The following is a 15,777-nucleotide window of genomic DNA, read 5'->3' on the forward strand; positions in this document are numbered from 1 at the left end:
GCCTCTGATTAAGCAACAGTAGTCACGTCATCCCAGATTAGATGAAGTCATGTTTTAGGACAAGTCAGGCCTTTTTTCAACCTTTCCCCTCATGGCATCACTTCAGGCAGAGTTAAAGCTATTCAGGTGTCTTAACAGCATAATTCTTACCTTACTGTGGTTAGATTTCTTTGTAGTATTATCTTCCCTAAATTTCTTAATTTAGAAGATATGTGTATCATCTCTTAGCATTTTACAGTTAAGTTACTGATATTGACTTACTAATTTCTATTTTAATTAGATTTTTTTAATAATGAGAAATTCTGCACACAGGCCTAATGTAAAAATGAAACAGGAATGCTGTTATGTGATATTTTCAGTATTTCTGTTTACAGGATCTGTCTTTAACCAGTACTTATTTTTTGAACTTCAGGAAAGAGTCATTGATACATCAAAGCAGGAAGATTACAGTAATCATTTAAGCTAAGTTTATAGTTGTTTGGCATCACCAAAGAAGTGCAAAACTATGAACCCATGCATCTCTTCCTTAATCTGTAGTCAAAGAGTTAGTTTGTATAGTAAAGTAAATTCAACTATGACTGTGTATCCATGTAGGGAGGAAAATCCTGGTCTCCTGAGTTCAAAAGGTTTTAAAGTTTTAAGGTTCCTTCAGGTCTTTTAACAATGCTCTGTTGATGTCTGAAGTCAGCCCACTGTCCTTTGCTCCACTGATATTCAAGGTAGCATGCAGCTGTGACATCTCTTAGACCAGCTAACATTCATTTACCAATTTCGTGCTAGTGAGCCACTACAACCCATGGAATTGTTGCATGAAAATTAGCAGTGGAGGCCACAGGGTGAGTGGTTGGTGGACACATATTAAGACAGTTACCCTTTGGAGTTAAATGAATTTTTGTCCTATGTTTGTTTGTGACCTAGTTAACCGTAACGCTTGTGTATGATTTTTATCAGTAACTTAAATTTACTGCCAACTAATTTCTTCAAGTGCAGTCTATATATAACATGTATATTTCCTTGTTTCCAGTTTAAAGCACGTGTATTTTTCCTTTGTTGTGATCACGATGAGAAACAAACCACACAGGAAGGCAAAGCTCTTAAGGTACAGTCTCACCTCATTTTATTTCAAAAAGTAACAAATGGATTTGCTTTAATTTTCCCATTCTATTCAAGAGCTGGTAATGTGCTGTTTCATGTACAAAGGCATGCGCTGCTTAATGTACAAAAGAAGGAGTCTGAATCCCTGCTTAATGTGCAGAACAACTTTGCTTTATCACTGGAGTCTCTGGTACAGTCCCCTGCTTAAAACAGAACATCACATTTGTTTGCCTTTCTGAATATTAGTATCTTCCAGGCTTCATTTTGTTCAGTTTTAAATATTATAGTTATAAATTCTATTTCAATAGAAGGCAAATTCTACCAAAAAGAGATGATTAAAAATTATAATTTGGACTCAAATGGAAATACTTGTGTTTTAAGAGTGTTGGCTTTTTATCCTTTGATGGCACAAAGCAGTAGGCAGTCACTCCATCCATCAGCTGCTTGTAGGTAAGAGTGATAATAAGATGTTATTATCTTATGGGTTCTTTCAGGACACATTCTGGAACACACGCTCCCTAGTATTAGGTCAGTACTGGTTTCATGTTATCACAACTGGAACAGGGTTAAAAGCTCTCTCCTTAACCAGAGAAATCAACAAGTTGATTGGAGTTAAAAGATACAACCAGATGCTTATGAACTACTAATGGCATATTTCTCAGCTTGTAATTTGTGAATTGTCTGTTCATATGGGGAATATGATAGTTGATTTTCAATAGGATCAAAAATAGTAAGGTATTTAGGCCTCACAGGGCTAACAGAGCAATATGTAGGTATGTTAATAAATCTGATCCTAAGGGAATTCAGTATTTCATCTTCTTTGTAAATAATCTCCATAAAACAAAAAAAAGCTCTAAAAATGCTTGTAGAGGGATGCACTGAAGTACATGGTGAAATCTTGGCTTGTCTGTATTAGCGGTAGATCTCCAAGTTACTTAAGCAAAGTCCTGATGTCATCCATGAAGAGAACAGAATAAAGTTATTGTCATGGGAGTGCATGCTACGACTGAATATCATGTTATTAATGTATTAAATATATACTATTGTGATTATTACTTCTCTAAATTAATGGATATTTTTTAAAACAAAATCTCTGTGGTTTGACTTGGAATTGTTTAGCCTCTCCACACTAAATCAACCATAAGAGTCAAAAGAACTGTGAAAATGAGAGAAATTCCGGGAAAAAATAGCAATGAAACTACATCTGAATGTAATTATGGACTTTATTATTCCATCTATTTAAAAAATAGATTTCACTTTTCATATTATATTTCTTAAAATATAGGGTTTGGGGTATAGCATATAGGATTATACAGGGTTTTAAAAATTTACTGGTATACAAAACTATAAACATGTTTTATATATCTGTTGATTTCTAATAAAATTATAAGTATTTTAAAAGTAAATGTTGATAACTTACTGTGTTACTATGAAATTAAAGTTCTTAGAAGACTTTAGAGTACTATCTCTAATAGAAGAGCTAGCTTCCAGACCTGATAAGTTTTTCATAATATTCCCTTCACATATCAGGTCAAATTAAATTACTACTAGAGTTATTGTGTTTTTTTAATTTAATAATTTGAGTTTCTATGCTTAATTTCTATGAATTGATAAGTTTTAAATTTTACAATTAAGTGACTATTACACTCATTTTAAAAATACATGTTTTTGTTTCTCCTAGGTGATTTGAAAGAGGGGTTAGTATTAATTATACTCACAAGTAGATGGCAGGCAGTAAGTGTGAAGATTGTTACCAGACCACAGACACGTTGTGGCTGGATCTCCCTGCTGGCTGTAAGTCTTTGTCTCGCGTGCGGTTTGCAGGACAGCCACGAGGTGTCTTTGTTGTACTGCTAGAATTACTACATCAGGTCTACTAAGACATGCCATGAGTACATAGGGTAACAGAGACTCCCCCCCCCTTCAGCCAGATTACGGCAGATTTGCACCAGAGTAAAGCAAATATTTAAATCCCATTCTTGAAATTTCAAGGCAAGGAAAGCCCACTTGCAGTGTTGCAGAGTTCAATGCGGGTCTGTGAGAGCAGCACAGCCTTTGGGTCAGATTCATTATGCTTTCTGATTAATTTGGAGCCCTTACTTCTTGGGAAACGGTTCTGAGTGTAACTGGTTGGGTTTTGTACAGACAACTTGAATCGCATCGCAGCTAAAGGTCACTGCTTGGCTGACACCTGCTAGCAGTCAGGTTTGTTCATTGCAGGAGAGCTAGAGGGACCTGAACAAGGACACAGTAGTGTTGTCAGGAAAAACAGTTTGCACCTCTAAGGTGAGCCCGAAGGAGAGAGAAGCACACGTGTAGCTGAAGTAAGCACAGGAACAACACGAAACATAAGATAGCCCCTTGTGAGTGAACTGGTTATAAAAGTACTATGTGGAGGAAAAAGAAGAGTAGGATTGCTCATGCAGCATGTGGTACTCATGGCCTTGTGTTATTGATCCCTGTACAAGGTCAGTCCCAGCCCTCCACAGGTAACAACTGGCAAGACTTAACAATTGGCCTTAACTAGGTATAAGGGGAGAGGAAAGGGATGAGAGTGAGCTCAGATAGAGCTCTGCAGAGATGGCTCAGTGCAGCTTTTTGCTCTTGTGCTCTCCGTGTAATTTTGAACCCTACAGAAAGCCCCTTGTATAATCCTGAATAGAAATATCTTGTGCCATAAAGCAGCCAAAGTTTCCTAAAGGACTTGGAGCTTCTGTGGCATGCTACCTCCTTCTGAGATGGAGAGCATTGCTCTGTCAGCCTGTTACAAGTGAATAGCTTTCATTTCTGTAGGCTATAAAAGCACAATGTGGTGAACGTGAAATTAGAAATACGTGTGTAGCCCCTATAGCTTTGCTTCTTTTTAATTCTCTGAACTTATCTATGCTTGTGAGTAATATTCTGTCAAATTTCCATCTCTGAGGGATTTTCCACCTTTGCCTATTGACAGGGCTTTTTTAAGTGTAGAATTTTATAATGAAAGCATATTTGTTTGGGTGGCTAACTGCACTCCATTTAATGACAATTTCAGACTCTCCTGGTTTAGCAAAAAATATCCTTTGCAAATAACAGTATGATTAAAGATAGTTAAATGAAGAAGCACCATAAATATACAGGGCACTCACATTACAAAGCTTTTAGAAGAGATGTCTTTGTGTCTAAACGACATAGTTAAAACACTGGAGCACGGATGTGAGTTCCAGGAAATACAGATACAAGCAGTGAAAAGTTTCTTACCATTTAGGTGTTGTCTCCCAAAATTAAGTTGAAAGATTTAATAACATTTTGTTTGCTTTTGATTCACACTCCTTGCACACAAAGACTAGCACTAGCAAAGTGTGGCAAAGGGGCTGCAGCAGGACAGAGATAGAAGCCTTGAGGCTGCGTTCCTATTTCTATGCTTCTGCCTTACTAAACACTGCTTTTCTGGTGTAAAATTCAAGGTTATTATGAGATTCTCTAACTGATGTTGGAGCGCACAGGATGATGGAGGTCTCCTCACCCCACTGACCTGTTTATGTTCGTGACAAGCAGCTCCACCGCAGCATTTGCAGTGGAGAGGCATTAGTGGGGTATCACCACTCCCAAACTTGCCAGTGCAGTCCCAGACATAAGTGGTCAAACAGCCACAGACAGTTCAGCAGGAAGACTATAATTAGTTTACTGACAAGAAAAGGGATAAACTTTCAAGAAAAATCCCAGACAAGGATTTAAAGGCTTGCAGTAGAGACATGATCAGTTCTTTGGCTGGATGCACCCAGGATTGTCTGCATTTACTTATCAATCTCTTCTGTGGGAAGAATCTCAGAAGAAAGCAAGCCTTCTTGGAGCATCTTTGTTGAATCCCACTCAGCAGGCTTACTTCCACTGACGGGAATGGAATTGCCTCTGCATACACCATTACTGAATTTGGCCCAGTGAACTGTAGTGGTGCTACAGCAGGGAAGTTTTGATCCCATATATGCATTGCAATTGATGGGATGTTTTGCCTGTTAAAAGGATGCAGAAGTGGCCCTTAGGTTTTTTTCTGACTCCTGACTCTAAGAAACAGGGAAGCCTCTCTTTAGTATAAACACCATTTACATCCAGGCTTGTGGCATACATTCCCTGTAAAATACAAAATGAAAGCTTAGAGCCTGAAGAACACAGACATATCTGCTACAGAGGCCTCGCTTCTGCAACTGTCCCCCAGGCAGAACGGTGAATGCAGGAGTCTTTGTCTATTGCCATCTTATTTAATTTTGTATAAAGTTGATCGTCAAAAAAAAAGCAAACAAAACTTTGAATCTCCCCATCTGTGCATGCACGCAGGCATTTAAAAGGTACTGGTACTGCACCATTTCAATAGCTTTTGCCTGCAAAGTGTCACGCTTTTCATCTACCATTTAATTCTTCTAAATGGATGTTACTCTTCCTCCCATTATGGATCTCCATTGCTTCTATGAAACATTATTTGCATAAAAGGAACTGAATAATTGATAGAGGTTGCGAGCAAGAGCTAGCACACAGCTTGGTAGGGGTTTGCTGGTAATCCCAGTGAGTCCAACACATAGCTCATAGCTTGTTTAATGGGATGGAAACTGACAGGGTTTCCTTGTACTTCTGCTACAGAACTCATCGCTGCTGCATGACCTCCTTGTACTTAGCTACTTTTCTTGTTGATCTGGCTGCTCTTTTCCTCCATTAACGGAAGAATTCTTAAAGGAAGTGATACAGTATGCTACAATTTATGTTCACGTACTCCATCAAATACTACCGCATTTGAGGTCTGGCAGGCTTATTCTATTGCTTTTATAAAATAAAAAGGAACAAAAATCTTAAATGGATCATAATATTAAAGGTAAAGTCTAGGAACAGCTTTCATTTACAAGTTTGTTTGATCTTGAATTCAAACCTGAATTTGATCTTGGGGCTAGGTGGTTGGGTTTTTTCCATATTAAGATTTTTTTTTGTTAGAAAAATCTATTAAAACTGTAAAACTCACACTATGCAGATTTTTTGCTACTGTTCTGTAACAGAAGTTTTATACTGAAAGTCTTCTGCATTTTAGATGTCTCCACTTAGTGGGATGACTGTCAGAATGAATATCTGTATTTGTGAAAAGAGAAAAAGCCATAGAAGTAATATGTCTTGTAAATAAAATATGTTTGGCAGTTGTTTGAAAAATTATCTAAAAATAAACTAAAATCAAATAATTTTTCTTTTAGAGCTTTCCACATTTCTAAAGTATATAATTTTTAATGATAAGCAGCAGTATTAGGAGAGCCTGGAAACAGCTGGAACGATTAGTATTTTGTTTGGTGAGGGAGCCGTCTCAGCTGCTCCGACAAGCAAGCTGCCATTTTCAGTGTAATCACTTTTGATTCTAAAGCACTTGCTTTGCTTTTAACTTTGTGCAAATCCCTCTTGATATTTCTCTTTTTAAAGTAGATGCATTTCCATATGTCCATAAAAGTTTCCCTGACAATTCAGCATGCTGTTCAGAATGACTTTCCTTGTTCCTCTTGGGTGATTTGTGAAATGAGGCTGCTTTGTTTATTAAGTGTACATGTACATAATATAAAACATACTTACTATCCCTGACCACTGCACAGATGTTTTTGTGCTGAAAGGAGCCTCAAAGTTTCACTGATTTAATTAACCTTTCTTTTTCTCCCATTTGTAAAGCAATTTCTTACGAACTCCTCCTATTCCTGATAAATATGTTATTCCACGGTTCAAACGGTACTCTTAGAAAGAAATAGTTTTCAGCATTCTCTGAAGAGAAATATTTAAGAATAAAAACTATTTTTTTAAAAACAGAAAATCCTGAAAATAACTGATCCAGATACTTCTGTTCATTCTGCCTTTTTCTGTCTTCAGAACTGTGCCTGATGTTTTTTGAGGAAAAGGCTTTCTGCAACAAAAAGCTACTGCATGGCATATTTTGTTAATGTCTCAATATTTTATTCCTCAAAGTGTTTTTACACATGCTTTTTCTAGTCTCATAAAAATAAGTAGCAAACAAATATATATCAGTAGCATTTTTAAATTTCAGTTCTTATTCCTTCCCATCAATTTGGCTGAAAACAGGTATTTGCAAACACTGGTAGCCTAATTTCTTATGGCCTTTCATTTTTTATGAAGTGTTTTCAAAGACTTCAATCAACCTTAATGGCGCGTTTTTAGTTAAGGAAACAGAATGAAGAGAAGTCAATTTAAGCTCCCCAATGAACAAGTGTGTACAGAAAAAAAGCCATAAATGGGTTTAGAAAACAGAGCCAGTACAAGCAAAATGCAGCGAGCAGAGCGCTCAGGGAAGCCAAGATATAATGGAAAGAGTAAAATACTGCAGAGCTTTTTAAACTATATACAATTGGAACAATGGACTGGACCCAGACATCTATGTTAAACTGTTAGAAGATAGGTGAAAAGCAAGCTGCAATTCTGTAACCGGGGCTAGAGAATACTAGAATGGAAGGGCTTAAAGCTGAAGCAAATGAATGTGGGGTAGTTTAGCAGCATAGAAATCAAGTCAAAATTGGCATATTTCACTGTTTAATGTACCATGTGAAGAACCATTCCTGGCTTTCTGTATTAAAGGACTATTAGTACCAGCCTCCTTAATGAAGCTGCTTTTATGCCACCTGTGAAATAATAATACCTTTTTTTGCACACCTATTTTTACCAAAATACTTTAAAAGCATTGGGTAATTAAGTAATGTAGCCTCTGTGAGAATACATTCTATATCTACAAAATGTATAAAATAGAAATACACCTGAGAAACTATTACCCAGTGATTGTTTAATTGTCTCCCATTATTTAAACATGGCATTAATAATACATATAACATATTTTTCCAAAGCATCACAACCTCACTGGTAAAAGGGTAACTACATAAATATTAAAAATCCCAAGACTGAAATAATTCAGTCCTGCTAAACCATATTGATGCACACTCTTGGTTGTCTGCGCCCCACCACCTCTTTGAAACAAACTACTGTACAGGGTACCAGTGATTATTATCACTTGTATCATGGTGTATCAGTTTATACATTGCTTTTATGCATGCTTACAGTTGAGTGCAATTGTTTTTAATGTCTGCCTTACAATATGATTCAATCCATTTGGGTAGCTTAATGCAAAGATTTCGTAATGTACACAGGGATGAGCAGCACTAAGGCAACGAACATAGGACTCATTATTCTTTTAACGGAAATGTCAACAAGAAGAGGAATTAGAGAGGAAATCGTTGTAACTCCAAAAGAACATCTGACTAACCACTACAGATGACATGTTTTTTCCCTTTTTATCCTCTTCATGATCCATAAAGCAGGATTTTTCCAAAACAATTAATTTGGTTGCCAAACCCTTCTTAATTCTAAGGAGATTTAAAACTCATCTACTTGGAGTCTGTCTCATGGAGCTAGACCCACAACCGGATTACAAGCTATTCCATCATATGGCTGTTGTTAGCCCAGTTGCTGCTATGTGGTACATAATTGGACTGTTAAAAAAAAAAAAAAGAAGACATCTAAACCTCCAAGTCTTCTTTACACTAAGCCCACTGGCACCTCTGCATTTTATTATTTGTGTTACTTTCTCCTCAAAATAAAAGCTCAGCAGCCTGAGAGAAAAAGACTTTCCAAAAACAACTTCTAAGTAAACTTTGCATATGGTCCCCAAAGTAAACATTAATACTCTAAAATAAACAAGCCAATTGACAGTAATGTACACTCCAATCCTCCAGCAAAACTGAGGTTTAAGCTAGTAGAATGGCTCTTCTTTGTGTCTAGCGTTGGAGAGCATACGGCAAATTTCCACTTAACAAGAATCTTGGTTTGCACCACAACCTAAGTCCTGTGTTAATTCTTTTAATTATTGTATGTGTGTGTGTGTTTGTGCGCACACAAGTATGTGTTGTTTTTTTTCTTTAGAGAGAATCAGTGACCTTAAAAAAGCCGAGGCAGACTTAAATCCAGATTCACCCCTTTGTTACATCACTGACTTAGAGCTCGGGTCACAGCAGTATTTTCTTTCCCTCCACTGGTGGTGCACAATGTTCTGCACTTGACCTTTGCAAGCCAAGATAGGGCCAACAGTTAGATAATGTCTACACTGACAGCCGTGGTCTTGGGCCTCTGATGATCCAAATCAGAGCCCTCCTGAATACAACACAACCACCATCTAGCCTTTGTGCACGTTACCTTTATGTGGGAAGTATAGAGGCCATGGAAGATGGAGGAATGTCCCAAAGTCTTGTCCTGAGATGGCACTAGAAGCATTTGTGGGTCAGCTGGTTTAGAGATACTGTTGAAGTCCTCAGTTTAGGATTTCACCCTAAAGTATAAACTTGATTGTTTTGCTGATGGCCTCATACCCTTTATGTTCCTTCACCGTATTTCTTTTATTTAATGTACTGTAGGCATGTAATTGTTATTAAGCTTGTAAGCATAATCTGTAGAAGCCCAGAAAGTGTAGCTGAATGCCCATCTCACTGCAAAATTAACAGGAACTGGTTGTCTCTGATAAAAGAACAAAGGTCTTGGGCAAGTGCATTAATGGAAAGGTGTTTCTTCTTCCATGAACTTAAAAAAAAAAATGTAATACGCTAGTTTTTATTAAAGGTGCTGCTTTAAATTTTTTCTTCACCACCAAAATACACTCGTGTTATTTTGTAATTGCCACATGTACGGCCCCACTTGGATCCCACAACATTAATCTGATCATATGCATGTGTGAGAACAAAAGCTTCAGATAAGCAAATATACTCCTTTCTTCTGCAAAGACCAACAAGGGTGTCTGTTTTCTGTTATCCCTTTAGTGAACCCAAAGAGATGAACCCAGCAATAAATCAGTGCTCAGAGTTGGTAATAGTTTTCTGATTTAGCAAATCTAAACCACTTCCAAAAATGAGGTGCTTGTGCCCTTTATCAGTCCCTTCACTCATCCCGTCCCTTTCTAACCCAGTTTGTGACTGGACATGATATTGAGTGCACTGGATGCGTTTTGTTTTTTTTTTTCTTGTGTTGACCTTTTATGACTGTTATTCCCAGGTTAAATATAAGTTGAGTTCACAACAAGAGTAACACAAACAAGAGTAACACAAACAAGAGCAACCTGGGATGACTCTAGACCTGACTGCCCAATATGCATCAACACTGGCAAAATACATGGGGCAACCCAGGATTTTGAAAGAAATAATGAATGAAATACAGGAAATGGAGTAGAAGTGGTGTTTGTACAGCTTGGACTGATTATTACAAGACAGAATATAGTACAGTCTGGATAGAGTATCTGCCTGGGAAGACCCTATCCATTTTGCAAACAGAAGGGATGAAAAATTTTAAGTCAAGGGGATGCTTATGCACATGAGGACCGATCACTGAAATTCCTATATAGCAGCCCCATTTTTACCTAGGGTTGACTAATTTAACTGCCTGAAGTTTGGTGTGCCAGGAAAGAAACTGCTTAAAGCTAAATATTTAAAATTCAGATAATCTCTTTTAAACTATTTCCTTCAGAAACAAAATGCATTGGCATCAGATCTTCACCTTTGGGTTTCAATTTTCCAACTTATAGTAAGTCAAGAGTCCAACTTTATCCTGTCTAGTAAATGCTATCCTTGTTCCAGGAAAGGAGTTGTCCCACAGTGTCCCTACCCCACCTCTGATCCTCTTTGGAGAGGAAAGCGGAAGTGTGAGTTTATGATGAATTCCACCTTCTGGATCCAAGGTGAGATTTCTCCTCCCCATCTCTAACGAGCGGCTTTGGCACTCCCTCTGCGGCTCCGCTCAGCAGTGTGTGGGATCTCTTTTGCCCTGCCACAGAAAAGCACAGGGAAATTCCATTGCCGTTCCTCATCCTTGCTCTCTCCAGGGCTCAGAGGGAATGCCCCTTCCTCACTTCCTTCTTTTTGTGCAGCTCAAGCCAACTTTACCAACATTAAATAACAATACCCCTTCCTATCCCTGGTTTGTTCGGTTATGTTACATCATCCACAACCAAACAAACTGCAGCCTTTCCTAAAACAGAAATTGTTTTTAAAAAATTCAGGCTGGCCAGCTGTTTGCAGTCTCCCAGCTGGGAACGCTGCCTCCAGAATCCACACTTGATGCTCCTGCACAGTCTCTGTGTTGCTCACCAATCTGTCCATCTGTCTGCGTGGCGTGTCGCCAGCTCTTAAGTTGGCCTGATCTTTATCCGGGGTACCAAAGCAAATGGATTTGGACTGACAGTCTCAGTGACTGCAAGTGTCACTTCTTCTGCTAGAAGTCCCTCTGCAGTGACAGCATTGGTTTTCTTGCTAGATTGCTATCTCAGGTTGGTATTTTGCTCCTGTTGGTCTTTCAGCTCTGTTTCAGAAAATGACAGAGAGATAATACTGCAGACCCATACAATTACTAGTGAATAGAAAATAATAAATATTGCATTTTTATATACATCATTTTTATGTACATAAATGTGTTCCTTCCAGTTAGGAGTTACATATTTGAGGTACATGAAAATGTAAGAAAAGTTATATTGTTGTATAATATAAAGACTAAATCACAAAACTCCCGTTGGTCTTACTGTGACAAAAATTTGCCCTTGAATATATTTTTGCTAAAGCTTTTTTAAAACAAGCAGGTTAAGACCCAACTTTGCAATCATTAGTTGAGTAGTACCATGCTCCAAGAAGTTCCACTGAAATGAATGGGATTTCTGCTAGAGACATTATCCATCATGACTCTGGATACCAGGGTAAGGATCTGAGAGCAGTGAATATGGTTTTTCAGTATTTTACTTTCTTTTGTGTAGTTCCATGTGTGAATGATCTAGCTGGACTTGCTTTCTGCTCACTGGGAAAGGCTGCTTCTTGGGGTCATCACAATTTATAAATTTATAAAAACTTCTACAATCCCTGGCTAAGAAGCAGCCTGTTTCCTTTACAAATTCCTCTTAATTTCAGTAGGCATATTTGCTCTGTTGTCCTCACAAATCAACAAGGCATTGCTGTTTTTTTCAGAGATCTGGGTAGCTCATGCACTGGATTAAGGCGAGTAAGTACCAGGTTGTCATTGTAACCGTAATTTATCTCTCAGTCAATTGTTACATAGTGAAAAGTAAAAGTTTAAATCTTTAATCTGGAAATAATTGATTTAGGTTCATGTTTTCCAAGATGACCTGGTTTATGCAGAGGTGATTGTATCTGAGTGGAGAGACCTTACACTAACTTTCTATTAATTAACATTATAATTGAACATTTACATTTAGACCCTTTTTCATTAAAAAAAATCCTTAAAAGAAAAAAAGTGCCTTATGCAAAGAAAACAGTAAGATGAGATTGATATAGATACTTCCTTCGGAAAACTGCTATAAGGCAAAGCTTGATCACTTCTACGTATGCAACACAGCCCCTCCATCTTACAGTTTTCATGACCGTGACAGAGAAGTCAGGGCTGGTTAAGGGAAGGTTTATTGCGCACCGCATGGGCAGCCATGCGCAGAGTCCCCCCGCGCCCCTCTGTACACCAACACGTGCGGGAGCCACAGCAGCGGCTGGGCCACTGCTCGCTCCCCTGGCATGCAGCTGGAGGTGAAGGTGGAGCGGCTCCACGGAGGCCGGGGGAAGCAAGTGGCACTGGGGACTGGGCATCCTGGGGGTTCCGGCTCTCCCAGGCTGCAGCAAGATGGAAACACAGACACAAGCATTTAGCTGAGCACTGCACCTGAGATGGCACAACCAGGCACTGCCTCTAGCACGCCTCCTGGCTCTCAACCCGTCCTCCAGCCCCTCTGTTTTGTTTTTGGGGTTTTTTTAAGTAAACAGTCTGCCTTGCATATGCATCACATTAGAAAGCACTGATGTTCTAGAAAGTAACTTAATTCAGTATGTTCATCTTACTTCCCCATTACTACTTATTCATAACTAAGAGGATAAACAGCAGCAAAAATTATTGGATTACACAAATGACATGCAGCCAAACATCTGCACCAGGGGAAACTTAGCCACTTAAATTGGTATTTAAGCATGTTTAAAAACTAAGGTGCTCTTTTCTAGGCACTATAGCACGTTATGACAAACCAAAACAGCTACAAGAGCTCTGAAAGCTCATTGTACTCCTGCCTTTGCAAAGAAGGCTACCAAAGTGAGGCCACTTCAGCACATCAAGAAATTTCCGAATTATGTACTGAAACCTTTCCATGCTTACCAGAAAGTTCTTGAAAAAGTATCACTCATGGGCTGTGCATCCTGCATAGGGATAGGGTTATAATTAGACATAGATAATTATTTCCAAATTTTCCTATTTTCATTCTTTCCAATTTTTATGGGGTTTTTTTAGCTTGCTTGTATTTTCTGCTCTTTTGTTACTATACGGTCTCACTAAGATTCTTCATCAGATTAAGCTTTAAAAGAAAACACATGCACAGCGTAGTGCACAGTTTCTCTACTGTGCAGAGAAACAACATGAAATCTGCAGCGGCAGAGAGCCATCCTAAACTATCCCTGTACTTATTCAGGCTCTGTCAGTCTTCTTCAGGGGCAGTAATAACATTATAATAGGACTGGGAGACAAAACTGTCAAATTCTTTCCAAGACAATCTTCTCGGCTCATCAGCATAGGCAATCATTCCTTTCACTTCTGGAGTAATAGGAAAATTTTAAGCAATATCTTTCGATTTGAGTTGGACTTGAAAAATGACATAGCTGGGGGCCTTATTTGAAATGCAACGAGACTGAAATGTAAAGCGCAATTTCCCATGCAGTCTGCGGAGAGAATGAGGCACTTGTCCCAGTTCTCTTAATTGTCTCTGATTGCTGTTTGTGTAGCACAGTCACTTCCTCGTCTTCGAAATCACCTTCAAGGGCTCCAACATTTTTCACTTCACTGTTTTAAATCAAGAAGGGCTAAACACCCACCCATTCAACCATTATGGCTCTTTTATTTATGTGGTTTATGCTATTAGGCTTTAAAATTTTGTTTATTTAATTGGCCTTAACAAGTACTTAAGTAACAGGTTTGAGGACACATCAGTGGGACTTGGCACATGTTGATTGAGGTGTGCTTAACCTGACAGTTAATATTTTGTACCATTTTCCCAGCAGCCGTTACTGTTACGGAAGAAGTGCTAATTTTCAAAAAATGGTTAGAGCTTGATTATCATGTTGGTTCTTTATTCACATGGCTTCATTATTTTGTTGGCGCTGCTCTGTGAGAGATGAAGTAGTGCTATTATTTCTACTCCCAACTCCTTTCAGTCTCTCGCAATCATTTAGGCATACGTGTGACATTACTCAGATAAGCAATTCTGTTTGCCTTCAATGAGACCGGGTAGATGAATACAGCCCGTACAACAAGCTGCTCACCTTCAGGAATGACCGCAGTATTTTCTGGCATATACCTGGGGAGGTGAACAAGAAACAGTAAAAAACACGGTCATGTGTCCCACCAAATCTTCTTTGTTTAAGTAAATAGCTTTCATTCACAAGAGTTCTGCTAGCTGGAAGCCCTAGAGCCTCTCCTGCTTTTTGGGCAGCCCGAAGGAGCCAAGCAGTTAAGGGAGGGAAAGGTAAAATAGTGGAAATGTCCAAGAAGGGTTGCAGGTGAGCGGAAGCCAGAGAGGACACTTGGGCCTCTAAAACTAGAAAGGCTGTTTTGGTCTGTGGCTGGAATATTAGAAGCTGGTACTCCCAAGTTATCCGACACAGCCAAAGTCCAACTTAGCTTTTTACATCAAATTATTCATGCAAGTCAGCAGGAGCTGGAGATAAACTATTCATTCTGTGCATATCTATGTGAAAGGAACTCTCGGGAGAGATCCTCAAGGTCCTGCCAAGAAAACGAGTGGAAACATTTTAAGAATGGGAGGAAACATTTATAATTGAAATCACCAACAGCATATTTTGATTAGTTAATTCTACCAGAATAAAGATGCCACCTTTCCTTAGATGTGTGGGCGGCAGATAGATAGAGGAGCGCAGAGGAGGGTATGAGGGCTGGAAGGAATGTGACTATCACCCCAGCGTATTCTGCCAGCCTGCTTTTAAACATGTCCACTGGACCTTCGTGGCCCCGATGCTCAAGGCATCCTGACCTGACCAGAGAGTACCCAGGTACACCTGCCACCTCTCTCCTTCCTTTCTTCCCTAGTTGTCAAGGTAACACTAGCCGTCATCATACCACTATCAGCTTCTCATGGAGGTGCGTCTAATACAACATCTCCTACAACCTCATACTCATCCAAAGGGTTTCCAAGACCATGTACTGAGTAGCCTCTGATTCCCTAACCTCACAATTGCAACTGAAAGGCAGGACTGTAGACAGAAGCTGTCTCTCATTTGCCTTTCTTCACTGAAGAAATAAAAAGTAGAAATGCTGATTGAATATTGTCTTATTTTTTCATGGCTTTTTGTTGTCGTTATTCACATTATCATAGCAACTTTGTCCAGTCATGGATCTGAATGTGCTGCACATGGTTCCTGCCCCAAGTAGCTAACAACAACAGGGCAAGAGACCACAGATGGGCAGAGCCCAACAGACCACAGGGAAGGAAACAATCAAATAAGCCAGGTTAGCATGTGTTCGGGGGGACTCAGAACACCTGCACTTTCATCCTAGAGAAAATAAGACTCCAGTAATATTAACGACAGTGCCAGTTTCAGACCATTGAAGCTAACTTTGTTTTTTCCCCACAAAAAAAAAGTTAATACCACGTAA

The sequence above is a fragment of the Gavia stellata genome, chromosome 7 (genome assembly GCF_030936135.1).
Source record: "Gavia stellata isolate bGavSte3 chromosome 7, bGavSte3.hap2, whole genome shotgun sequence".
Lineage (NCBI taxonomy): Eukaryota > Metazoa > Chordata > Aves > Gaviiformes > Gaviidae > Gavia > Gavia stellata.